The sequence below is a fragment of the Propithecus coquereli genome, unplaced genomic scaffold (assembly GCF_000956105.1).
Source record: "Propithecus coquereli isolate 6110/MARCELLA unplaced genomic scaffold, Pcoq_1.0 Scaffold62, whole genome shotgun sequence".
NCBI lineage: Eukaryota > Metazoa > Chordata > Mammalia > Primates > Indriidae > Propithecus > Propithecus coquereli.
Genome location: NW_012152174.1, coordinates 1,591,554 through 1,619,361, shown reverse-complemented (window position 1 = coordinate 1,619,361; position 27,808 = coordinate 1,591,554). Strand labels below are relative to the sequence as shown.

At 39.9% G+C, this 27,808-nt stretch overlaps 1 pseudogene; it reads right to left on the bottom strand.

The window, feature by feature from the left end:
• Positions 1–610: 610 nt before the first annotated feature.
• On the bottom strand, positions 611–27,808 carry LOC105822520 (annotated as a pseudogene).

The window sequence follows — 27,808 nt, the reverse complement described above, 5'->3', positions numbered from 1 at the left end:
AAGTGTACCTAAAAGGGAATAAATCCATGACTATTGAGAATGGAAGGATGTTCCATCAGCTGATGAGAGACTTGGCAAATGTCTGGAAGACAAGAAGTGATGGATGAACCAAGGTGGAGGACGTGCTCCAGTCCAGACATGAATTGGACCTCTCTTTAAGATTGATTTGCCTGAAAAGGCATCCTCAGTCATGCCGGTTCTCCTTCCTCACTTCCATTTTCACAGTAGCCCTCCTTCCACTTTACCAAAGGGAAGCATTTCTCTCACCTATCCCCCTCTATGATCCCTTACCCTGGATGCCAAGCAAAGCAATAATTTAACATTAATTAATGTCCCATACATGCCCCCAGTCCATCTCATTAAGACATTGGTTTCTAATAAATTTTACTTTTTGTGTTCTAATCATTAGTAGTTATACATAATAATTATTAGTCAAATCATGTATTATATTTATGCTGTTTGAATCAATCATGCATTACTAATAATTTTTCTGCTAACTCAATCCATAAGAATAACATTTAACACTTATTGCCTTACAGTCACAAAAAAATAAAACATAATTTTTTATAGTGAAAAGATATATATTTAGAATTAGCCAGCTAGACTCAGTTTAGATGATCTCAATTTTGCTGGCAACATCCAAAGCATCATAATCAAGAGCCAGTGGATCATATGTCATTTTCTCTCCATCGGGCCTGATCAGGGTGCTGATCTTGGCCACATCAGTGTCACAGACCTCCTTCACAGCCTGTTTGATCTGGTACTTACTGGTTTTGGCATCCACAATGAACACGATGAGTGTGTTGTTGTCTGTCTTCTTTGTGGATGGCTCAGTGGTCAGGGGGAACTTAATGATACCATACTGTCAAGCTTGTTTTTCCTGGGGGTGCTCTTCAGAGGATATTTGGGCTGCCTCTGGAGCTGCAGTGTCTTGGGCTGCTGAAAGGTGGGTGATGGGTGAATTTTTTTTTTTTTTTTTTTTTGGTGGCTGTGGACAGACACCTTTCAGCACTGCTGTCTTGGCCATCAAAGCCTTTCTTTGGCTTGGCTTTGAGAGAGACAGGAGCTTCCTTCTTCGCCCTCAGCACCATCTTGTGCTAAAATATAATAAATAATTTAATTTGTTTCTAGCAGGGAAGTATGATAGGACTATTAATAAAAGACTTTCAGATACTTCCACTTCTGGACGAGATGGAGTGACAATTACCAAATATACCCTCATGCTTTAAACAACCAAAAAAAAAACCCCCACTGGACAAAATATATGAAACAATGTCGTTTGAGGAACTGGACAACCATCAATGAAGAGCGGTGAGCCCTGAGAGACAGAAAACAAATGTCTTGGGTATTTCTCTCACTTGTTTACTCTGAGTGAAGCCAGCTGCCATGTTGTGAACTGCCTTATGGAGAGGCCCACATGGCATGGAACTGAGGGAGGCTACTGCCCAAAAGCCAGTGAAGAACTGAGGTTCTTAGTTCAGCAGTTCACAAGGAACTGAATCCTGCCAGCAATTCCCCAACAATGTCACCTGGGCTAGAGTGCAGTGGTGTCATCATAGCTCACTGCAACCTCAGGGGCTCAAGTGATCCTCCTGCCTCAGCCTCCAGCATGGCAGGGACTATAGGCACATGCCACTATGCCCAGCTAATTTTTCTATTTTTTGTAGTGATGGGATCTCGCTCTTGCTCAGGCTGGTCTCAAACTGCTGACCTCAAGTGATCCTCCCACCTCAGCATCCCAGAGTGCTAGGATTACTGGTGTGAGCCACCTTACCCAGCCTCCACCTATTTCTTGAAGCTTTCCAACTAAAATGACTGAATATAATAAAGTAAGCAGCCAGAGATGTTCTGCTTTTCTGTCTAATGACAGGAAAAAAAGAAAACACTCCATCTGGGTAGAAATTGATAATTAGCCATATCCAATTCCTGGACATCTGGCTTTTAAATGAAACTGAGCATAGTAATGTCTGTTTCCCTCAGCATTCTTTTATGGAAAATGCTACGTATTCTTCTAATTTTTAAAGGAACAGCACCAGTGCAGTTTGAAAATAGTTATTAAAGATTTGTCTCAATTTTTTTCATATTACCAAAGTGTTATATATTTATGGTAGAAAATTTGGAAACTCCAAAAAAATCACAAGAGAAAAAAGAAAAAAAATCTCACCATCCAAGATAATCGTTAACGTTTTGATGAATATCTTTCCAGATTTACTTTAAAATGGAAGGAGTTTAAGAATAATAATTTTGCCCCCAACAATAAATCCTCATTTAGAAAAACTAGAATATATTAATGAATGAAACTTAATGAAGAAAACCAAACCTTTTGTTTCACTGAAACCCACATTCATTTCTTCATACAGTTTATGGTTTGGCTGATGACATTGATAATTCAGCCCTAACAACCAGCCTGAATAGCTCAGGGGAACAACCCTCAAGAGCAAAGCAGCTCCAACAGCATGCTGAGAGTAGTGGAGTTTAAGGGAAACAACATATGTTGGCACCCTCCCTCCCTTCATTCTGCTACTGCTGTCCCAGATACTGGGATGGGGGAAGGGATAATAGGCTTGCACCAGGATCTTTAGTGGGCTGGAGCCAGGCCAATGAAGTGGGAGGGAGCTGATTGTTATATTTCAGAGATTTCATGAACTGGCTATTAAACACAGATATTGTTAAAAATTAAATAATATAAAATTACAATTCAATAAACTACATTGAAAACAAAGGTAATAAATACTCAAAACTCATCACTTTTTTTTTGGTCTTTTTTTCCTCAAAGTTGCAGTTTTGCTATTTTCTATGTTCTTGATGTTATTCCATCTCTTGTCTCTGTTTGGTGGAAATCCTGTCTGTTTGTGCTGGGGCACATCTTTTCCTAACTCTGCGTTCAGCGATGTTACATTGGTAGCTTGGAATTGGCCAGGGTGAGAATATTTATACCATGGACATCAACAAATGCTCCAAATCTGGGCTTGATTTATTGCTTTGTTGATTGTCTAGTGATGCAGAAAATATTAATACTGTAGATTAAACTTAAAAGTGTGTCATGTCTATAGCTATTATATTGTGAATAGCGGAAAGATTGAGGAAATATTCTTCCAGTGTTCAAAAACCATTATCAAATTTATCCAAATCACTCCCACCATTGACAAATTAATAAAGTTACAACACATCTTTGTTGTTTCACTTTCATCTTATTCATTAATGTCAAAGAAAATATCATCCAAGATTCTTGTCAAAACTACACTTGCTTGTTATTTAAAAGCAAGATACAAAAGTTCAGCAAAAATCAATGAAACATTCCTTAAGAAACAATTGGCTATATGAAATTCACATTTAAAATATTATATATTTGACTAATATTTATAAACTATGTCCTTTGTACTCTTTATATCAGTAAAATTTACAAGAAACTTTCGTGGTGTGTGTGTGTGTGTTTCAGAGAGCTGGTTGTTAATCATTTACCAGTACACTACAGACCAGAAACAAATTCTTCCTTTTGCCCTACTCGACAGAGCCCCCAGCAAACCCCTTTTAACAAGGAATTTGCTAGTGAGTAAACAGAGAAAATAAGTAAGAGAAAAATAAGAGCTGTGGGAAAAAGGCAGAAGCAGGAGGAAGAATAGAAGAGAAATAAAGGAAAGAAAAGGAAGAGAAAGTTCTTGCCCTGCCTGTGTAGTATACTGCCTCCTTTCTGTCTTTCACCATCAGCCTACGACCATCTATGAGAAGAGACAAAGCTTCACACAATCCTTTAGCACTCCTGGAACCACAAGTATGTCAGGGCTTAGCTGGTGACCCCACTTCTGGAGGAGCTAGAAGCTAGCAGTTTCCACCAACAATGACCATGCTGACTCTGTGTCAGAGTTTTTGGGGGGTTGGTTTGTTTTTGCTTTTAATATTTAAAAAATTGAGTTATAATTGACATACAATAAAATTCATCATTTTAGAATACAGTTCTATGAGTTTTGACAAATCATATCGTCATGTAACTACCACCACAATCAAGATGTAGAACATTTTCATCATCCCCAAATGTTCACTTGTGCCTGTTCTTGGTCAAGCCCCTCTCCCCATCTCCAGCTACAGGCAACCACTGATTACTTCCCCCCCCCTTCATCTGGTTTTGCCAGAATGTCATATAACCGGACTTATATAGTATGTAGCCTTTTAAGTCTAGCTTCTTTCACTTTGCATAACATATTAGAGATTCCTCCATATTGTATGCATCAGTAGTTCCTTTTTATTGCACTATATGGATGTACCATAGTTTGTTATGCATTCACTAGTTGAAAAACATTTGGGTGTTTCAGATTGGGGTGATTATGAATAAACCCACTCTAAACATTTGTGTAAAGGTTTTTGTGTGGACCTATGTTTTCACATCTCTTGAGTAAATACCCAGGAATGGAATTTTTGTACCATGTGGTAAGAGTACCTTTAACTTTATAAGAAACTGCCAATGATACAAGTTAAATGATACTGAGCATCTTTTCATGTGCTTACTTTCCATCTATATATCTTCTTTGTTGAAGTGTCTGTTCAATTTTTTTGCCTGTTTTTAAGTGGGCTTTTTAAAAATTAGGGAGTTTAGAGGGCCTTTAGGCATTCTGGAGATGTACATGGGTTGTGATAGAATTTTTAAACGAGACCTTCTATGCCAAGGGCTTACTAACTACTCTTCTGGGAGGAAAAAGAGTATGTTGGGGGTCACAGACATTGTTCTTACCAGTTCCAAGGGATGAGTAAATTCCTGAAGCAGAAAGCTTTGAGGAAGGCCCAATCCTTGGGCTTGTTCTACCTTGAATTGGAGGAGACAAGTTATTGTGTGATTGCTAGCTACCCTGCTCACGGTATACTTCATGTGCCTGAACACTAGGCAATACTGAATGTATGGAAGGCCTTTATATTTTTCCCAAGAAAACAAATTTTTAAAAAGTTTTTAAGCTTTTTAAAAAGTTTTAAACTTTAAAAAGTTTTTAAACTTTAACTTGAATATAATATACACTTCCAAGGATATAGACAAAACAGTCAAATGTCTCTTTTTACAAACTTTGTTATACTCAACAATTATTTATAAAAACCTCATATTACATAAAATGACATAAACATTTAGGAATGTTGTTGAGTTTTTCTCTTCTGCACATCATGACCTAGTTTTACTTAAGTTCCTCACATGTGTCTTCAACACCGGGATCTTTGCCAACAATAGAATGACTGCTTGTGTCATCTTAACCCGATTTTTTCAGAGCATATCAGCTTTGTTTCACTTGATCTGTGTTATTTGAAACACAGCACTTTTTGAATCTGCATGAAGCTGTCTTCAGCAATTTTTATTACAAGCCACAAGTACCTATTTGCATAACATTAGAGTAGTTGGCATTTTTGTTGATTTTGAACCCATGCATTTATGATTTCTACCTCATAATTATTTATAGTGTTTTTTTTTCTTAAGTAAACATATCTAGGAATTGTATTGTGCGATTTCCAGTCTCCCCTTCAAGGAGGACGGGGGAAGAGAAAAGAGGAAGGTAAGGCACTAAAAACCACTAAGTGCAGAGGATGGTGCAAAGGGGGAATTGAAAGGCAGGGACTGATAAATGGGCTTGAGTCTGCTCCCAGGAATGCCTTGAAGACAGGAGAGTGGGCCCTGGCAGTTGGGTAAAGCATACTTAGCTGAGGGTGATGGCAGTCTGGGGTCCTAGACGCCAAGGCCCCTGGGGTTTCTTCCTTGCCTAATGAGTCAGAGCTGGACTCAGAATTAATGGTCTCACCAGTATCCCCCACCAGTGGAATTGGACCTACATTTTGATTGCTCACCTGTGAGTCCTGGGCTTTATTCCTGTGCTGTGGCTTGGAGATATTCCGATATCCTGACAAAGTACAAAGCAATGAGTGTGTACCTCTTTGTCGTGTCTCCATGGAAGGCAACTTAGTGCTTTTCTTCATGTTCCTGAAGAGGGTCAGGAGTCTTTTTCTGTGGTCTCAATCACTCTACCTTCTGAGGTCCTTTTCATTTTCTTTGGAGAATCTCTTTTTCCAGTAAAGTTGAGTTGCCATGGGTACCCTCAGTCTCTTCCACCCTATTTCATCTTCTCTGTGTCTTGTACAAGTGTGTGTGTGTGTGTGTGTGTGTGTGTGAGTGTGTGTGTGTGTGTGTGTGTGTGTGAGTGTGTGTGTGTGTGTTTTACGTTTTGAGGGCGATAAGGAGCAGGTGTGCATGTCTGCATTTGGGTATCTGTGTTAGTTTGGAGTCCAATCAGGAGACAGATACCACATAGTAATCTGCACAGCAAAAATTGAAATAAAGGATCATTAACTATAACAAGGCATTGGAGTAACAGGAGATTGGTTTGTCAAAGGTAAAAAGAACTCTAAAGAATAGAACAACAGCAGATGTAGGGAGCAGCCACAACTCTGAGGGCTGAGACAGAGCACCCAAGGAAGAGGCCCTGGGCTGAGACCCAGATCTAAACCTTGTTGGAGAACGTACAGCCGTGGCTCACTGGATGGAGAAGAGGTTTGCTGATGTCCTGTGCTGGTGGGACTCGCTGGGAATCCACCCTGGGAGTTACCAGGAGAACCTGCCCAAGGGGAGGTGCTGTACCTTGGATCTCATTGCAAAGCTCCCTGATGGGGTTTTGTGGGGCCATTTGTGGAGAGGTGCTGAGCTTCTGGTACTCCATTGCAAAGCAGCCTGAGAAGGTGGTGAGGAATGTTGCCCCTAGGGAGGTGCAACTTACTGCTGGCTGCTGGGCACTGCTAGCCCCCGTGCACTGCAGGAGCCTGGTGAGAGGAGCACACCAAACCAGGATGAGAAATCCTTCTTCCTCCAGTGCCCCTCCAGCACCCTCTACTGACAAATCTTGCTAGCTGGTGGAAGAGAAATACTAAGAGTCTAACTCCATTATCTCAGAGCAGGCAAGAAAGGGTGAACTAGAACCAAGAGGTGATAGATTGATGACTGGTATAGAATCTCATGCTTAAAGCATTCAGGCCTCTTCTCATTCTCATCTGAAGTCAATCTGCTTGGAGATGGGGATGTTTTTCGGTGCTCTAGGCCCCACTGTGGGCGTTATACTTTGGTAGAGCTCTGCTCCAAGCCAAAGCGGAACTGTGGCATGGGGTTAGGGACAACAACAACAACAAAAGTCCCCCTGCTTAAAAAGGAGGACAGCAGTAGCTTCACTAGATGCCCGTCCAGGTTCTGGGTGGAGGTTTGATGCTACTGTGGATCTTTTGCCATCTGTAGACCAAAGGCTCTTGTGTCTGGGGAGAGGTAGGCGACCACCCTCTACTCTAGCTGTCTTTTGCACATGTTGAACTCAGTCAGCCAGATGATTTTGATGATTTCGTCCTTGAGCTACTCAGTGAGGGTCGTTCAGGGCACATGGAGCCACCCCTGCCTTTCCTTGCAGTAATATTCTCTCTCAGGCATGTCGCATGATGCCAAACCCCACGAGCATGACAGTGAAGTCCTGGTGGCAGACCAGTGGTGATGCAGGCTGTCAGTGCCCTCTGCATAGCATCACCCAGCACTGGGGGGAAAGAAGAGGGTAGGAAGTGGTGGGGAGCTCCAGGTGTTCCGTTCCTCTGGCTATGGAGACCAAAGGTACTTCATGAGGTCCCCACAGACTTCCAAGGTGACTAAAGCTGGCTGCTCCAGGACACCACCTCCAGGAAACACAGCTCCAGATCAGCCTATATTCCTCCAGCCTAGCCAATTCACTCACTGTTGGGGAAAGGGTATCTTCCTGACCTCAATGTCCCCTGCCAGCCCCTCACAACCACCCCATGCCCAAAGCGTCCTGGTCTGGTTCCCAATCATGACTTTCTATTCCAGGACACCTCCTGCTTGAGAATGATAGGTTTGAGGTGGTGAAATTATCAGCGATCAAAGAGGTGTCTGTTGCTGCTCCTTTGCCCATTGAAAATAAGCCAAGGCCAGCAAGAATGAAGAGCTGCATGAGTCATCAGATGTTGGTAAAAATGATGGAATTTGAAGCTTCAAAATTATACTAGATTTTTCTAGGAATAACAGCTAAAATTTAGATTTTAGCTGTTACTACTAAGAAAAAGAATTTTTTAAAATAAGGCAACTGATTGCACTTAGATTTTGGGGTTTGTTTTGATAAGATTGTACTAAAACCTATCTGCTGCCTGTATTTGAAGTTACTTGATTTTGAAATAAAGAGGGCTAAGATAATATATTTTTAAAATATCTTCAAATCCTAAAAAGGAGATAAGAGTCAGGAAAAGGCCCGGGCAAAAGAACGAGGAGAGCAAGAGAGTTTAGCTGAGAATATTTATGCTGCCTCTTCGTCCACCTCCCAATGCAACTTCAAACAGCTCTTCTTTTTCTCTGTAAGAGACAGAGACGCCTGAATGCCCTGGAGCAGAGTGGGCCTTTGATCCTCTTCTCAGGAACCTTGGGAGGAAACCACCCAACAGAGTGCTCCTTACCAACATGGAGTAGAAATGCAAAGTTAAGTCAAGAGAAGGCTGGAGACAGCAGCACTCACAGCCTGATCTCTGAGAGAGACACCGAGCTTTCCAATAGGCCCAACGCTGGGCATGACAGGGGCCATCTTGCCTTGGGGCCTGGTGACTCCATAGCCCAGGCTCGAGGGTGGGCAGCCCAAAGGATCATATGAAGTTGAATTGCTGGGAGGGGCCGAACAGGGGAGGGGATGGTGGGCCTTTATCACATTGAGATAACAGACTTCAAGTTATTCGGCTGTAAAACCTTCAACTACAGAGAGGACAGAGGCGTCTGGGGCACAGCCAGACGCACCCCCGCACCCAGATACATCCTGAGGGGAAAGAGAAGAGGAGAATCCTTCAGAGTGGAGAGCAGCTCTTATATTGAATTTGAGCTCCAAATGAGTTTAAATCTTTCATTTGAAGATCGAGTATTTGCTCAAAGAGACTAACTCCGAAATTGCATTGACACAGTTTCCTTGAGAGTAACAAAACTGAGTTTACCCTTATCACTGAAAATGGGAACTTTAAAGTAAAACTGAATTCCATTATTAGAAATAAATTAAAATACATTTCTTCCAACTTGAGTCATGGACTGTGAATTTTAATTGCATTGCACGATCATACTCTCCCTTTGAAGTCAAATCATTCGCGTGGCGGGGACAGCATTGTGACTGAGATGCGAGTCCAGTACTGTAGGATGGGCAGCATCTGTGAGGTTCGGAGCCCATGCCGTGAGCCCTGGGCGGGCTTTCCCCACCTGAGCCTCTGGGTCCCAGGCCACAGCCGACAACAGCGCAACGATGACATAGCTTTTTCAGAAGCCAGGACACATTAGACATCCCATTAATTATCTTTATGAGACCAAAAAAATAACATTTATCAAGCACTTATGGTATGCTAAGTGCCAGCCTGTAAATCATATGTTGGCAAGTCGGAGCTTACTTCAAGGAGCTCACCGAGGGAAGCAAGGAGATAAGAGACTGGACTCACAAATACAACCTAACGAATCCAGGCAAAATCTCTCAAATAATAGACTGCTTTTCCCTCTCCTTTAATGACTCAGAGGACAAAGTGACAAAGGGCAGCAAAGAGGCAGTGTGCAGAGCCAGGGCAGGAATGAGGCAATGAGTAAAGGTGGTGGTAGCAAAGCAGGAATGAGATAACCGTAGCGACGGGGAAAACTGAATAAACATTAGTTTGTTGTCTGAGACGTTCCTTCTCAATCGGTTTCTTCCTTTATCATTAGTCAAAGTTCACATCATTGCCCACGAGTCTCCTTCTCCGATCTGAGTCCTTTCACATTCAGCCCGTGGGAAAGTCCAGTGGAGCGGAAGCCCCGTGTGTGTACTGTGGGGGGGAGTGGCCCACTGGTGTGACAGGACGGTGGCAGTACAGTCTGCTAGGGCAGGAGAAGTGGGGGCTGGGAGTTGGTAGTGGAGGGATCCAGTCGGGAAGGCAGGGAGGTGATGAGAAAGAAAGACATATTACATTCCCTTCACTCTAGTGGCAGGAATAAAAGGCTTTAAGAAAATTATTATTTAAGGTAGAAGAATTTTCTATTACAGGGCTCTGTCTTTCTTCTCATAGTAATTCCCCACCCCCAAAACACACACACACACACACACACACACACACACACACAACCTGTGTTACTAATCCAGTATTCCAGGGAGGAAGAGGTCAATTACCTTCATAAAAATACTTTATGCTGAGACATGCAATGGAGGTTACTTTAAAATATAATAGCCAATCTCATCATGTATATAATTTCATTTTCCAAGTAATAGGTATTTTCGAAAAGAATTTGCTTTGGCCTAATCCTTTAAAATGTACCTGCAGCTAAACAATACGTGACTATAAAGGTGAGTATGTATTAACTCTAAAATTTATTCAACTTAGGAGATGTTTTACTTTTAAAAATGCTTCACGTGGTTTAATACTCATGCTTCAAATCCCTTTACTGACTCATGCTGTTTCGGTAAAGCATTGATAGCAAGTATTAAGTTAACTTCCACAGTAACCAATATTATAAACACCAGATTATGGCTTTGTTACAGAATGTAGCAGATGGGAGAAAGAGCTGAGAAAAACAAAGCTCTCTTCAAAGCATGGTATTTTAAAAAGAATTATTCAAGCCGATAGTGAAGGGAATACATGGTAGTAGCTTCAAAGTAACTTCCATAATGTTTACCTAATTTCTTATTGTTAGAAATGTGCTTAGGGCCAAAATCTTATTTCACAAATTAGCTCATAGGAGTTACATAAGAGCGAAGTAGAACTTTTTGGCAAAATCTCACCACAAGTAATTACTCTGATGTACTATTTCTAGATGTATTGCCCAAGAAGCCCAATCACAAATCCACTTTTCAGGTGCTAAACAAAGAAGACACTGGATTTGTCTTTAGTAAAAGAACACGATGTCTCCTTTGGATACCAGAATTTAATCTGTTTGTGGTTGTGGTTGGAGACATGTGATGCCCACTGTTTGCTCCTGTTGGCAGGAGGCAGAAAGGAACAGGGAAAGGAAGAAGGGACAAGGTCTAGATTAGAAACATCAAATCCTGATGCTGGGAATTTAGGAAAAGCAGCCGTCGAGAGCATGGAGATTTTCTTTCTCTGGCTTTTGGAAATAAAGACAGCTAACCAGATCTTGGATGGACTCTTGTTCTGGACTGTAAAGCTTTGGCGGGGAGGACAGCAGCAAGAACAGTGGCATTGGGTAGTTTACTCTCCCAGCAGGGCCTCTAGCCCCTCAGCTGAAAGTTTTTCCTTAGACTTAGAGCACCAAAGACTCTGGGGTCCTTAAAGTCCTCAGAGAAGCATTTGGGTGGGGACCCAGGTGCTAGGCATCCAAAGCAGCATTTAGTTAAAACTACCAGAGCATCAGCAGGATCCAAAGTGATTCTGGAAATCGGGCAAACGGTCTAAATAATTCTACCAAAATTGTACTTCTGTTCAAACACATAGACGGCAGATGCAAAAGTGGTCTTTCTGGCTTATCTTAGACGACAATAAAAATTATTTACGTCATTTGATAGGTATAGAGAATTAAAGCATAATTTTTTGGAAAAATTGTATTAATGTATACAAAGCTATTGGAATCCATTTACCCATAGCATTTACCAAGAGCAGATGACAATGTCTAAAAGATAGATTCTGATGGGAAAATTGTTGAGTGAAGTGTGAAATCTGCACATAGCTTAACCTCAGAGACAATAGTCATAATAGATGACCTACTCCATAGTGTTGTTAGGAGATACGTAATATTGAGGGGAAAGGGGATTCTTTGAGCCAATCAATGTGTCTAGGTTTCCCAGAATCCCACCCTTTCTTCCTTTAGTTTCCTTTTTTGGTTTACTTGGCTGAAGTTAATGTTGAGACAAGATACAGTCTATCTATGTCTACAGCAAAAGAATTTAGAACTCAGGGGCCCAGGAGCTTAGAGCTCATGCTAATGCAAATTACCCACATCATTCCATGAAGTCCTAGAGTGCTGTGAATTTTGCACTGGACAGCCCAATCAAATAGTTGGCAAGAAAATGAAGGGCCTGTCCCAAAGAATGCTGTGCTTCAGGCTCCGCCAAGGACAAATTCTTCAGTGGAGCATGCAGCTGCCATAGGAAAGCAGAAGCAGTGTCTGTATTAGTGAGTCTAGAACCCACACTGCTCCAACTTGAAACTGCATTGGTATTTGTTAGAAGCTCATTGTAGCATCATTGGCCATGATCAAGTTCTCATGGTAAAAGAAAAACAGTATCTCTCTTTCATCAGAAAAAATGTTTATAATAAATATGACACATTTAAAATTGAATTTTCTTGTGGAAAGTAGAACACTTTTTTTAAAGGGTAGCATTATGTTAAATAAATTTATGTATCTATAAAATGAGCTTCTTCATTTGTACATTCAACGACTCTGATTTTCCCAAAATATAGCACATAGTCAAACATTCCCACCAAGCTAAGAATAGGAACAAGCTGTTAGTAGGAGGAGTGATGGGTGAGAAGTAGACCTGCCAAGACTGAATGATTAAAAATGATCCCGAGTTGAAAAAAGCAGAGATTTCCCCCCACCCCCTTATGTTACAACATCCTACAACAGTAGCACGAATGCTTCTGTGATTACAACAAAAATGGCAAAATTCCTTAGGCCTGGGGACTTAAAATATAAAATCTACCCCCACCTCCCATACTGGGGCCATAGTGGGGCAGATGCAACTCTCTTGTTCTATGGCTTTCCCAAAAGCAGATAATTAATTTTTTAAAATGTCATGCTCTTCTTGTTTTTAATAAAGTAAAATGAAAGCTTATAATAAAAGTACTGCTTAGCTATTCTCATCTCCACTGAAGATGGAGCGATAGGAATAGGAGTCAGTTTCATCAGGAGTTTAGGGTGGACACAGGAAGAATTTCCTGCATCCAGGAGCTGTGAGGCACAGAGCGGCTCCTGATGAATGTGCCTTTTCTGTCCCCGGAGAACTTGCAGTTGATGATACAGCATACATTGGGGGTAGGGGGACTGGTAAGTGTAGAAACGGAATCAGGAATGCAAAATATTAGTTACGGAATAACAGGCTGCTCAGTTGCTAAGGAATCCTAAAAATAGGGTGTGAGTGACTGGTTGTGAGGGGCAGGGAGGAGCGGATGGTTCAGCGGGTTTCGTCAGTCAGCCCAGACCTGACAAAGACAATGCAGCGCTGCCTTCTGCAGCTGCGGAGGTCGAGCACCCAGCTTGGGTAGCCAAGTCTGCATCCCGGCTATCTTGCAGGCTCTTCTGGACAATGGCCTCGCTTTCTTCCAGTGCGGGCCAGTGCCAGCACACACAGCCCTCAGACTCACAGTGCAGGCTGGAGGCGCAGGTTCCTGAGGGGTAGAACTGGGCTCCTCAGTTCCTCCAGCAACCGTGCCCGCTTGCGCATCCCCACTACTGCTCAGGCTAATTCTCTAGCTTGGGAAAGATTCGAGTAAGAGAATCCCATCCATCATTCCATGGTGTGCAATGCTGACTGTCCCTTGTGATGAGAGGAGTCTAAGTGGTGAGGAAAGGGTGGATGATTTTTATTTCGGAGCAAAGTTGGGCTTGTTTTCGTCCTGGACAAGTGGACCTCTGCAGAACTTTTTAGTCTGATGATTCCCTAAACATATTTTGAGCACAGTTCACAGCCTATCAAATAAATGGAGAAACTCCCTATGGAATAAGGTGCTGGAAAATTTGCCTGCATGTTTGCCACATCCCCTAACTGATAGCCTATCAGTGCTGTGCTGCTTGTTTCCTTGAAGAGAGGTTTCCAGTAGGGATAGTGCCTCTTTCAACCGTTATTTCCTGCTTGGTGGGATTTAAAAACATTTCTGATGTTGTTATAACAAAGGCTCTGCTCACCAATTTATTTTTTTTTAGTTGATGGTAAAACATGGCAGAAATGATATTTGGTTGCTATGTGGACACCAGGCAGATGGCAGGAAAATGGAGAGAGCAGAGGAGACACGGAGGAGGGCAGCAGTGGAGAAAGGGGACCCAGCTCTCCTCCCCCGAGCAGGTGCTGCCGTGGGACACAGAAGGTCGGGTTCATGTTCTCCGGATCCCCTTGATGCCTTTGTCCATTCTTTGAAAAAGCTGGCCCTAAGAAATAACAGCTCAGTGCTTTGTTTCCAAAGGTTCCTATTTTACCCTTACTAGCAGTGTTATTAGTTTGTGGGCTTCCAGGCTTAGTAAGTGATTTTTTGGTTTGTGGGATCACGCAAAGGACATCCCAACCCCTTTTCCCAAATCTTTCTCTGAATTTTCATTGAGATTTATTGCTTTATTAAGACATCTTTTCCTGGAGGGCTCTGTTTAATTTAAAAAGCAAAAATTAAAAAAAAAAAACCTCTTAGTAGGGAAGAATTATTATATCATTACCAGACATTATTACCGTATAATGTGATGACTAGCTGATAGAATATAGGACACAAAATAGCTTTTTTTTCAATTTTAAAATTAAGTATAATTTAGGTGTAGTAAATTTCACCCCTTTTCGTGTATAGTTTTGTAAGTGATGGTGAGCACATATAGTCATGTAACCACCACCACAATCAAGACATGGAACAATTCCACCGCACCAAAAAATTCCTCCATATTATATCAGGATATTATCAGATATTATCCATATCTCTTTTGGGTAAACCCTTCCTTAATCCCTAGGAACCCTAGGATCTGTTTTCTGTTTCCATAGGTTTGCTTCTTCCAGGCAATGTCTTATAAATGGGCTCAAATAGTATGTAGTCCTTTTAATCTGGCTTTTTTTCACTGAGCATAATATATTTGAAATTCATCCATGTTTTTGTGTTTCGGTAGTTTGTTCCTTTTTACTTCTGAGTGGTATGTCATTGTAGGAATGTACCAGAGTTTATTTATTCATTCCCCAGTTAAGGAACTGCTATGGACTGAATTGTGTTCCTCCAAATTCATATGTTGAAATCCTAACCCCCAAATGTGGTAATATTTGCATAGGTGCTTTAGGAGGTAAGAAAGGTTAAATAGGGCATAAGGGTGGGGCCCTAATCCAATAAGATTGTGTCCTTATAAGAAGAGGAAGAGACACCAGATCTCTCTTTCTCCAAGCACATGCACCAAGGAAACGTTGTATGAGCACACAACAAGAAGATAGCTATCTGCAAGCCGGGAAGAGAGGCCTCACCAGAAACCAACTGGCTGGCACTTTAATCTTGAACTTCTGGCCTCCATAACTGTGAAAAAATAAACTTCTGTTGTGTAAGCCACCCAGTCTGTGGTATCTTGTTATAATAGCCCAAGCACCCTCGTGGTCAGAAAGCAAAAATCTAGCTAGAATTCTAGCCACTATTAGTTGCTAATAAAGGAATAGTCATTTTATCACTGAATCGTCCCCTAAATATAGCGGCTGTGGTTGATAGTCTCTGCTCTTTAGTGAGCTAGATAAAAATCAGTGAGAATAACTGAGGACTCACAGCTGGAGCACAAGGGTTCATTTTGTCATGGATAAAAATTGGAGAAAAACCAGAATGAGAAAAGAAGATGACTAAATTGACAGACAGCAAAATAATGCTACTAACTGCTCTTAATTATTGTTTATGAGTAGTTCTGCCTAAAATAATTCAGCAGTGTAAATGCTTGATTCCTTTCTTCCACCAAGAGAGAGAAGAGAGCTCAATCCCTCTGAGAGGGATGTTGAGGGCGTACTTCTTAGACAAAAGATGTCTAAGTAAAGGGCCATCTGGGCTGTTTGCTGAAAAGCAGGTTCCCAGGCTCTACCTGCAGGGAAACTCAGAAATCTGTAGTTTTTAAAATTTCCTTAGAGACAGTGAATTTTTCACTGTGCCATTTGTGCACATCAAGCAAAATGCCACATCATGACTGAGATTCAGGTCCTGCCTCCGAGAAATATGCATCCACAGCTACTATAGCATATTTGTACATACATATAACATACAGACTGTGCTCACTTATTTCGGTATATTTATGTGGAGAAAACTAGATACGTTGTTATTATTGAGACAAATGCTTTTAAAGGCAGATCATTGCCTCTTCAGGATTCATGGGTTTCTGCACATAAAATCCTTCAGTCAAATCCTAGATGTCAGGGCTGCTAAATAATGCACATCCTTTTACACCTTTTAGTGGTTTGAACCCTGAAGGGAGAAAGTTCCTGTGGGTGTCACCATGGGGCATCAGAGGAAGACAGCTGTCCCTGGCTCCCGGTGAACAATCTGCAATGAAAAATGAATGTTTCAGTACTTCTGAATAGTCTGCTTGATAATTTGGAAAGCAGAATGCATCTCTCTGGTGCTCACTAAGCATTTTTGGCAAGTAATTTAAACACATTTATCTTCTCTGACACTGCCTAATGGAGCTATCTACTTTCTGGAACATGTTGAAAGTGACTGGCTGAAATGTGTGCATTTTACACTCTACAATAAGGTGTGTGTGTCCCACAGATGGAAGCAGCCCACCTTGGGCACCCAGCTGAAAAAGTTAAACTAACAAATTCTTTAGTAGCTGTTCAGAAAGGTGCTATTTTAACCTGTAAAATCTGAGTAAGGTCTCAGGTTTTTTTAGGGCTAGACTCTGGGAGTTAAAAAAAGAGTTTTAATCAATGTCTACCAAAATATATTCCTGTTTAAGAAATATTTCATTTTAAACTGAGTGGGAAAGCAAACAGAAATTAATTAAAAAAGAACATTATAAGTAATTTAACCATATTTCAATTCCTGAACTCTGTGAAAGTAGCAACGGTAGAAAAATGTGACTCACTTTGACATTTATATAAATAGCTTTAAAAATCACAAGAGTCTATGATGATGATGATGAAGAAAAAGACTTGGCAGAATTTTTTTGGCCATAATATCTTTAGTAAGTCTCATTAGAAATATATGGTCCTCAAATCAAGAAAAAAAAGCAGGGGAGCAGCCAGAAAAGGGAAGAATCCAAGACCTCAGCTTACATTTCATCGGTCCTCAATTTCATCCAAGAAATGGCACAAATCTTGTAAAGGAAAGGTGAAGTTGTGGGTTTTCATTGGTGCATTCAGCTATCTACAGGCTCCTTCTAACTACTTGAGGAAAAATAATTCTAGGACACAGACTGCTTTTGCTGTAGGGGCATGTTCACTACTCTGATTATAAACCTTGGCATGGCAAGGCTTCTTAAACCTGTCTTTACTGATTCGTACCTCCCAGTTCAACACTCAACGCTGTCAGCTTAGTTTTTCATTACAAGAAAGATGATAAAATCAAATATCACTAAGATGGCTCTTCATATAAAAACCTAGTTGCATTTGATCCATTTTCATAGAATTTCTGAACAGTTGTTGAAAACTCTTGAGTAATTGAAAGTTACAGATGGATATAAATACATCAATCATCCACTGGGAAAAGTGTAGCAAATGTATGTTCTTGAAGCTTTGGGACTCTTGTCTCTCAAGATGGATTCCACAAGTTAAGTACCACATTTTAGTGCTAGGGTTAGAGAAGATGCAGAGGACACAAAGCTGAAGCCAGTCAATATATTTTCTCGAATTATGACTATTCTCATTCAAGCACCAAAGTGGATTTCCGGGGGCAAGCTTTGAATCTCTTGTTTTCATTTTTGCTTAGGAAGCATTTATTTCCACCACTTGGAAAGAAAAAAAATGAGGATTTTTATTTCTACTCCCTTCCTAAGGTTTAGGCCACTGGCTGTCCCTTCCCCTCCCAGAGAGTTCACTACTGGTACACCGCACTCAGAATCTGTTCAAGTGACTACATGACAACATGGAAAAATGAGAAGGATATAATAATAAGTAAAGAAACTCAGATTAAAATTGGATTTAGGAAATGATTACAATTCTGTTGAAATTATATATACATGCAGGAGACTTAGGGAAAATGAGGCCAAATGATTTGTTAGAAAGTGAGATTTGGGATGAATAATTTTTATTTTTAAATTTCTAATACTGCTATACTATATTGTTTGCAAAAAAAATACAAAACAAAAAAATATTCTTTTTATTTATTTATTTTTTTTAGAGGCACAGTCTCACTTTGTCACTCAGGCTGAAATGCAGTGGTGCGATCATGACTCCTGAGCTTCAAGTGATCCTCCTGCCTCAGCCTCCCGAGTAGCTAGGACTACAGGTGTGCTCCATGACATTCAGCTAATTTTTAAACATTTTTTGTAGAGGCGGGATCTTGCTATGTTCCCCAGGCTTGTCTTGAACTCCTGGCCTCAAGTTATCATCTTCCCTTGGCCTCCCAAAATGCTGGCATTACAAGAGTGAGCCACCATGCCTGGTCGAAAAATAACATTCTTTAAAAAAATATCTGATTGACTTGTACACTGAAAACTATAAAATGCTCTTGCAAGAAATTAAAGAAGACATAATAAATGGAAAGATATCAGTGTTCATGGATATAAGACTTAATATTGTTAAGATGTCTATACTACCTAAAGTGTTCTATAGATGTAATGCAATCTGTCTCAAAATTCCAACACATTTTTTTTTTTTGCAGAAACAGAAAAATCCATCCTAAAATTCACATGGAATCTCAAAGGAGGCTGGATAGCCAAATCAATCTTGCAAAAGAAAAACAAAGTTAGAGGCTCAAACTTCCTGATTTCAAAACTTAACTACAAAGCACAGCAATCAAACCAGTGTGGTACTGGCATAAAGACTGACGAATGGAATAAAATAGAGAGCTCAGAAATACCATCTCATATAAATTCAAATGATTTTCAACAAGAGTGACAAGATCATTCAACGGGGAAAGTCTTTTCAACCAATGGTGTTAGGAAAACTGGATATCCACATGCAAAAGAATGAAGTTGGACCCTTACCTGACATCGTATACAAAAATGAACTCAAAATGGATCAGAGACCTAAGTGTATGAGCTAAAACTATTAATATAAAACTTTTAGAAAAAAACATAGTGGAAATGCTTTATGACATTGGATTCGACAATGCTTTCTTGGCTATGACATCAAAAGCAAAGGCAAAAGAAAAAATAGATAAGTTGAACTTCATCAAAATTAAAAATGTTTGTGCATCAAAGGACACTATTAGCAGAGTAAAAAGGCAACCCACATAATGGGAGGAAATATTTGCAAATCATATGTCTGATAAGTGATAAATATACAGAATATTTGAAGAACTTCTACAACTCAATAATAAGAAAACAAACAACTGATTGAAGATTGGGCAAAGGATTTGAATAGACATTTTCCCAAAGAAGATATACAAATGGCTGATAAGCAGATGAAAAGATGTTCAACCTCACTAGTCATTAAGGAAATGCAAATCAAAACCACAATGAAATACTCTGCCATATCCAGTAGTATGGCTATTATATATACATATATATGAAAAAAAATACTGAGAAAATAACAAGTGTTGGTGAGGATGTGGAGAAATTGGGACCCTTGTGAATTGCTTGCTGGTGGGAATGTAAAATGGTTCAGCTGCTATGGAAAATGGTACGGTAATTCCTCAAAAAATTAAAAATAAAATTACCATATGATCCAGTAATTCCACTTCTAGATATATACCCAAAAGAAGTGGAAGTAGGGACTTGAGCAGATATTTATACACTCTTGTTCATAATAGCATTTGGAGAATGGGTAGGATTTGGTTTTACGGAGATGGGAGGCATTGAACTGAGGATGGATTCATTAGTTATCTATGAACATGTACAGAGTTTCTCAACCTTGGCACCTCAACCTTTGGTACTGTATACTTTTTGTTGTGGGGCTGTCCTGTATATTGTAGTATACTTAACAGCATCCCTGGCCTCTACACATTAGATACCAGTAACTCCCTCCGTCACCCCAGTTGTGGCAATCAAAAATGTCTCCAAACATTTCAAATGTTCCCTATGGTGCAAAATAACCCCTTCTCTCCTCCAATTTGAGAACCATTGTTACATGGAACCTGTACCTGGAACAGGAAAGACATTGGTTTGACTGCAGCAGAAAGTCTGTTTATGAGAGTGTCATTTATCTGTGTACTCCAAGTGCTGGTTTCAGCACCTATCGCATATAAATGGTTTTTAAGTCTTTTTGTTCATTTTTGAATGGTGCTATAAGGAGCTGATCCTACCTTTAACAGAGAGTTGACAGGGAGAGCCTAGAAGTAGATGGACCTTTTAGGAAGCTTTTGTAATAATTGAGAAAGGAACTATTAAAGACCTAAACTGCAGTTGTGATAATTGGATAGAAAGGGGATGGATGCATGAATTTACGTAACGGAAGAATGAACAGAACTTGGGGTAGGAGACAATACATCTGGGCGAGCTGGGTAGAAGAAAGGAGAGACCCCAGTCTTATTGAGAAGCAGAGAAATCAGTGTGGATAAATCAATGTCTAGATAACTGAGGGTGGAATGTGAACAGTTATTGATTATTTCAAATCATGAAAAGCCATTTCTATGGCAAGTAGTCAAGTTGAACGTGGAATCATCTGTAGGTAAAGGAGACAGAAAAAGTTAGATTTTCTTTAATCTTCTCTAAAAAGAAAAAAAAAGATTATAAAGGGAAGGGAAAGCAGAAGGAGAAAAGCACTGAAAATGTTGGTGTTTTTTTTGCCCCCTCAGTAATATTCGTTTGAGATGTAAAGATGAATAATCTCTGATTTGGGATTTTGAAATCTACATTGGGAGCTCAGCATGTCCCTTTAAAGCTGTAGGAAAATAAAAAAACCTTGTGCTTTTAAAAATTCTAATCTGTTTCCCCATTTTCATGGAGGAAATACAGACAAAGCAAGGGCAGAATTCAGCATGAGGGCCTCCCCCTGGCTCACAGCCCTGGATGTTGCTAAGCTGGTGAGCATCCTATTGTCATTCCAGAAAGCCAGCTGCATAGCTAGATAGAGTGAGCCTGTCTCTTCAACTCCAAGACTGTAATTATGCTAAAATGGGATCTTGCAGCAGTGAATATAAAGAGAAGCCTTGGAATATCTCTCCTACACTAAACAACTTTATGGTTGAAAGGAAGCAATTACTGAGAACAAGATGAGACTAAGTAAAAACAGCCTAACTTTCCAACTTCTCCAACTTAAGTACTGACAGTATTGTGCTGACCTCAGTCTTTGCTTTTTTCCCCCCAAAGTCTAGTTTTCTAGCCTGATTTTTAGATCAAGTGGAAATAATTTTTTAAAATTAACTTTGCTTCTCCCTGCTCAATTTAAAGCAGCTTTCTAAACGGGCTTAATAATATCAGCAATTTAGCAAAGTTTTTACATTTAGTTATTCCTGCCAAGGAGACCTGGAGAGATACTAGGGATCCAGGTCAGCCTTTGCTATTTGATGAATCAGCTCTACCTTCCTAAGTTGCCGCCACCCAGCTAGGAGTAGAGCTGTCTGGGGATAGGACAGGTGTGAAAACAGCAGAACCTGAGGGTTCCTAATTCTTTTTCTTCTCCTGTGATAGAAGGTGGCAGAAAAAGGAAATTGGGGATAGAATAAGATCATGCCTGAGAAAGGAATCTGCAAATGAGTACCACCTGTCAAGTCTTTAGATGGGAAACCCTAAGCCAGAACCACCAAGCTAAGCTGCTCCCAGATTCTTTTTTTTTTTTCCTCACGGATTCTTGACTCACAAAGCCTAGATGTGTATCAGGCAATACCATCTAGGTTGTGTAAGTACACATGATCACACAATGACAAAATTGACTAACAATGCATTTCTTAGAATGTGTTCCCTTTGTTAAGTGATGTACCACTGTATGTAAAACATATCTATTACATACATATAATTTATTTATATAAAGCACATATAAATAAATAAATAATGTACGTGTGTTATATGTATGGAAAAAGAATCTGGAAGAACATAACCAAATCCTGTGGTTTTCTTAGAGTTGAGGATGAGCTGGAAAGATGGCTAATTTTCTCTTTCTATATTCTATATTTCTCTCATATTTTTACATGACAAGTATTATATCCAAAGTCCAAAGGAAAAATAAACGTTAAAAATCTATGAAAAAATGTTAAGAATCTTTTTGAGCTCTTCTTTCATAAAGAATTTGAAAGCTCACCTTCCTAAGACTGAAATTATAAATGAATAGCTACCAAAATGGAACAGAAAGTTCTAATGTTTACTTCAGTAAGGAAAGTAACCATGTATTAGTATAGTTAAGTCAAAACATAGTTTAAAAGATAGACCTAGCATTATAAATTCCTCATCTTCCCTGGTGTTTAAATCAACCACCTTAAACATTATATTTTCTTCTGACTTTGTCAGTAATTCATGTTTATTCCTAGAATTTAGAAAATACCAAAAAAAACAAAGAAGAAAATAGAAATAATCTATAATCTGTAAAATTAATATTTTGTGTACATGTATTTCCCTTTAATCTTTCTAGTGATGCATATTTTTAAAAAGGAGTCATAGCTATTTTCATCTGACAACACATAATAAATATCTTGCCATGTCATTCTTTGAAATACCATATCATTCTTTGACTATTTCCATTACTTCCTATTTTTCTCATAAATAATACTGTAATGAATATATTTATATAAGATTTTTGAGTTAAAAAAATAAGTTGCATGAGCCCAAGGACTATATCTGTGTTATTTATGGCTACGTCCCCAGTGCGGGGAACAGAGCTGGATTCTTAGTAGGGAATAAAAATTAATGAATGAATCTCCCATTTCCCCAGGCCAGGAGGGCTTAGGCTTTAGTGTATATGAGAATTATCAAGAGAACTTGTTAATGCACAGTTCTTAGATCTCAGCCCCAGAGATATTGATTCAGATGTCTTTGGAGAGGCCAAGGTGATTCTGACGCTGGGACCAAGCTTTGGGAAACACTGCCTTAGGCTAAATACACAGAAACCGAATTACTGCATCAATACATAGAGATTTTGAAAACCTCTGATTTATATTGTTAATTTACCTTCCTGAAAAGTTTTGCCAACTTACTGCTTTAAAGTGCCCTTCTCCCTACCTTGTAGTATGTAATACTGCCTCTTTTGCTGTCTTTCATCAATATATGTATTATCGATTTTAAAAATCATTACTGATTTGATAGGAATGAGGAAGAGAAAATAGCTTCTCATGAAAAATACAGAAAGTCATAAAAGAAAATCATAATTATCTATATTCACACTGTCTAAAATGAGCTACCTTTATTCACCTCTTGGCTTAATTGTTTCTAGTCTTTTTTTTCTGCTTCATTGAAGACAAAAATTGCGTATATTCAAGGTGTACAACATGATGATTTGATGTACATATACATTGTGAAATAATTGCCACAATCAAGCTAATTAACATATCTGTTAATACACTTCATATAGTTACCTTTTTCTGTGATGAAAATGCTCAAAATATACTCTTTTAGTAAATCTCAAGTATACATTATTATTAATATTAACCATAGTCACCATGCTGTACATTAGGCCTCCAGAACTTATTCATCTTATGACTACAAGTTTGTACTCTTTGACCAATATCTTCCTGTTTCCCCCACATCTCCCAGTCTTTGTTTTTTAAAGAAAAAAAATCATGTTGTTTTAAAAATGTTACATGCTTATTACAAAGAATAGGTACAGTAGAAAAGGATGAATATGAAGGTTAAAAACATCCCAGATTGCACCATGTAGACATAATTAGACTTAATATTAGAAATGATTTTCGACATCTTTCTATGCATGTCTGCAGACAGATGACTAGATGGCTGGCTGGAGAGCAAGAGAGCAATATTCTGTGACAGCTGTCAGAATCAAAATGAGTCACTTGTATTAACAAAAAAAAGTCCTGACAAACAGAGCCAGGGAAGGCCATGAAAAGAAGCAGTCTCACTAATAAATGCCTGATAACAAGAACTATCACAAAAGACTGCAAAAACCGCAGCCTTGTACAAAAGCCAAAAAATACTTCTGCAAGAACATCTGCCCAGCAACTGCCTGTCCAAACTTGGACTGGCATCATCCTTGCTGTTGATCCTTGTAGACAAAGATAATTATCTCAAAACAATTATGTAATACTTCTCAGTTTTTCTTTTAAAAACCTTTGTCTTCCCTTACCTTCTTGAATACTTGTAGTTTACTATGGCATGTGTATTCCCATTGAAATGCCCTATTCCTGAATAAATACCATTTGCTTTTGGGAGCCTCTCTGTTATTTAGGTTGACACTTTCATAAAATGGAAATGTGCTGTAGATAATGATGGGTATGCTATCTTTGACAGTACCTGGGCTCTACTCTCTCTTCTGGGATTTTGTTAATTGTTCTATACCAGGGCTCATACTCCCCATTCAGGTGTGTATTCTATTCTTTTCATTGGTTCTTAGGCTGAGTTTTCTCATAAGCAGAATCTGAGACAGGAAATGGGTGGAAGTAGTTTATCTGGGAGATGACACCAGGAAGCACTGGTAGGGGAGTACAGCAGTGAGGAAGGGAAGGAAAGAAAGCCAGTCAAGGGTGTGCTATGGAGTAGGTTACTTTTGTGGGTTATAGGAGCTCAATCCCACCAGGGAACTCTGGGGGGCAGTGTGGAGCACATACCAGCGCTACCAGAATTCATATTTATGCCACCCATGGTGTCATTGGTTGAGCATTGCTGTGGGGAGGCATTAACTCCCCAGCCTGCCTGCCCCACAAGAGGCCAAGTGGGCTTTGCTGGCCAAAAGAACCCTTGGGGAGTTGTAGGACATTGCAATTGGAAGCTCAGAAAGCAGACAGGAATTGTGAATGCCAAGGCTGTGTGCTTTGGATTGTTTCTCCAAATCAGCCTGGAATCCTGGAGCCTTCCATTCTTTCCAGAGACTCAATGCTGTCGCTGACTCCTCTATTTTATCCCTTTCGCTCCAGCATCCGTTTCCACCATTCCTCAGTCAGAAGGTGAAAGATACACACCCGATATCGCTCTCTCTCCAGATTCGGGAGTATTGGTGAGAATCCTTGGGAGGTCGTTGACTGTCTTACACAGTTCGTGGGAGTAGCAGTGAGGTTAGGAGCTGAGCTTTCCTGTTCCTTTAACTCCTCTGCTCTGTCCTAGAAGCTGGTGTCCCTCCCCAGCCCTTCATGCCCCCCATCTCCCACAGTTTTTAAAGTTTATTATATGGTGGTTTTAAAATGTGTCCACAAATTCTTTGACATCCTTCCACCAAAGGGCAGAGGCTAATTCCCTTCCTCTTGAGTGCAGGCTGGACTTGGTTATTCTCTTCCACTGAATAGAATGCCGTGGAAATGAGGATATGTGATTAGCACATCAAATGCATCCTGACTCCCATCAGCTCTCCCTCTTGGATCACTGGCTCTGAGGGAAGCCAACTACCCTATCGTGAGGACACTCACCAGTCCTGGAGAGAGATCTACAAGACGATTCTGTGGGCAGTTAGCGAAAAATGACAGCCTCCAGACAACAGCCATGTAAGTGACTTTGGAAGAGAACCCTCCAGCATCTGTCAAGTCTTTAAATGGGAAACCCTGAGCCAGAACCACCAAGCTAAGCTGCTCCCAGATTCTTTTTTTTTTTCTTCACAGATTCTTGACTCACAAAACTGTGAAAGTAAGTGTTTATATTGTTTTAAGCCACCAAGTTTTAGGATAATTTCTTAAGCAGCAGTAGATAAAATTGCATTAAGTTTTTACATTTCCTAGTTTGATTCTTTTTGGTAAATTTGAGGCTAGCTTTTATAATATTTTTTGCTCTCCTTTTAAAAATATGCAATTTCATTAACCATATTAAACAAGAATGTTGATATTAACTCTTTGTCTTAAACAGGCACAATATGTTAATCTTTGCTTTTTACTCCCGGGGACCTGGGGAATCTTTTGCCATTTTATTTCTTGGACAATAGTGGTAATTTATAAATTATTTATACATTTAATAAAAGAGGTAATTTATTCAGTATATCCTTCCCCCTCACGTTTTACCTGTAAAGAGAATGATATGGGGAGGTTAATGCTTTCAACTGATAGAGATACTTTAACAAACTCTAGAGTGAAGAAGGCGTTAGAGCCAGGTGGGGTCACTCATGACTGCAGTCCCAGAGACTCGGGAGGCTGAGGCAGGAGGATCACTTGAGGCCAGAGTTTGAGACTGTAGTGAGCTGTGATGTTGCCCTTGCACTCCAGCCTGGGTGACAGAGTGAGACCCCATCTCTAAATTAAAAAAAAAAAAAAAGGAAAAAAAAAAAGAAAGCTTTAATGCTATCTCCAAAAATCTCTTTAACTTATATGATTTTTTTCCCCACCTGCTTCTAAAAATCCTCTTGGCTTCTCTGGATTGTCAAATACCCTCAGTTACCAACACCGCTGCTGTTCTCTCCCTCTGGTCCATACTGATTGAAAGTGTTTGTTCTTCTGTATCACCAGGTTCAAAATCTCAATTTTCTTTGTTTGAAACTTCTTAAGAAATATTTTTTTCCTATAACATTCACATTTGCATTTTATTTTTAGAAATAGTGCATGAAGGACATAGAACAAAGGGCAGAATCAGGTGACCGGGGAGATGATGACATTATGACATCACTGTAGAGTCTTTTAACCCAGAAATTAGGTAAAGTAGATATTCCACTTGAAGCAACTCTTGAACCTCAGTTTTTACAATTTAAATCACTTTAAAAAAGAAATCTTTATTTTGAAATGTAAGCTGGACAGGATAGGGTCTGAAGACTTACAAGATGACTTGAAAAACAAAATCTCCAGTGGAAATACACAGTTAAAAATGTAGAGCACAAGATTGTACGTACTCTATGATAAAAACCATGTCAAAAGTAGGTGTATTTGTGGATACAGATTAGGAGAATGAAAGAAATGTAAATAGTTATTTCATTTAGGCCTAGACATCATAGGTACACTTTTTGAAACCACAAAATCAAAACCTTTCCGGAAGGAAGAAATATAACCGCGTGTGCCTGGGGAGATTTCTGTAAACATACCAAGCTGCGGAATTTCTAAAAGTGAATTGGGCTGGGTTTTTGGACGAGAGAGAAAGAGCACGTTCTTTCCTGCTGGCTGAAGGGAGGCTGCCGAGCGGACTTGCCTTGTATGTGTTTAAAAACCTTCCTGCTCTTCTTTCCCTTTCCTGCTTGGCCTCATTTCACTGTAGTCTGCTTCTCTTTTCTTGATAGAAAATCTTTACATTAATTTACGATTGATTATTTTGCCTGAACAAAAATAATGATAATAAAAAACTTCTAAAAATTAAAATGTGATAAGTTCCAATTTTAAAATCAGACTAACATTTCTGATCAACTCTCAATAGGAAAAAAAAAGAAATAAAATAAGATTTTAAAAACTCAGACTAACAAGGCGACGTCTCAGGAGCTGAGCCTGCTGTCACCTTTGGCTTCTGAGAAATGACCATCTGCCTCAGCCTCCTGTGTATGTTCTCACTTGTTCCGAGTACAGAAATGACCTAAGGGAGGGCAGCAGAGGCCTTGGAGCAGTCTTGCAACTGGAAAAAATAAGTAGGCCTGCTTATTAGGCCTCTCTATAAAACTATTTATGATCTATTATGCCCCATTCATTAAATAACATAATAAGCACCACAGGTTACACTACAGATGTGCATGTGGTTAACTTTTAAAAATGTGGCTATCTTCAGAAGGAATTCCGTTTGGAGAAGGGCCAGTTGCAGTGCAATGTCAAACCATTTCCGTCTGCCCTGTGGACTGCTCGATGCTGGTCCTTTATGCCAGGTCTGAGCACCAAGGGCAGCAAGGCCTGCTTCTTCCTTTGGCAAGCAGAGAGAGGGTGGTGGAGGTATACACCAGGCCAGAGGTGGCAGGTCTCTACCACGAGGACCCCAGCTCTGAAGCTTCTTGCAGAAGGCCAGGGGTGTGTGTTCAGGAACGCGGGTACACCGTAATGACTGGGAAGACCTGGCCAT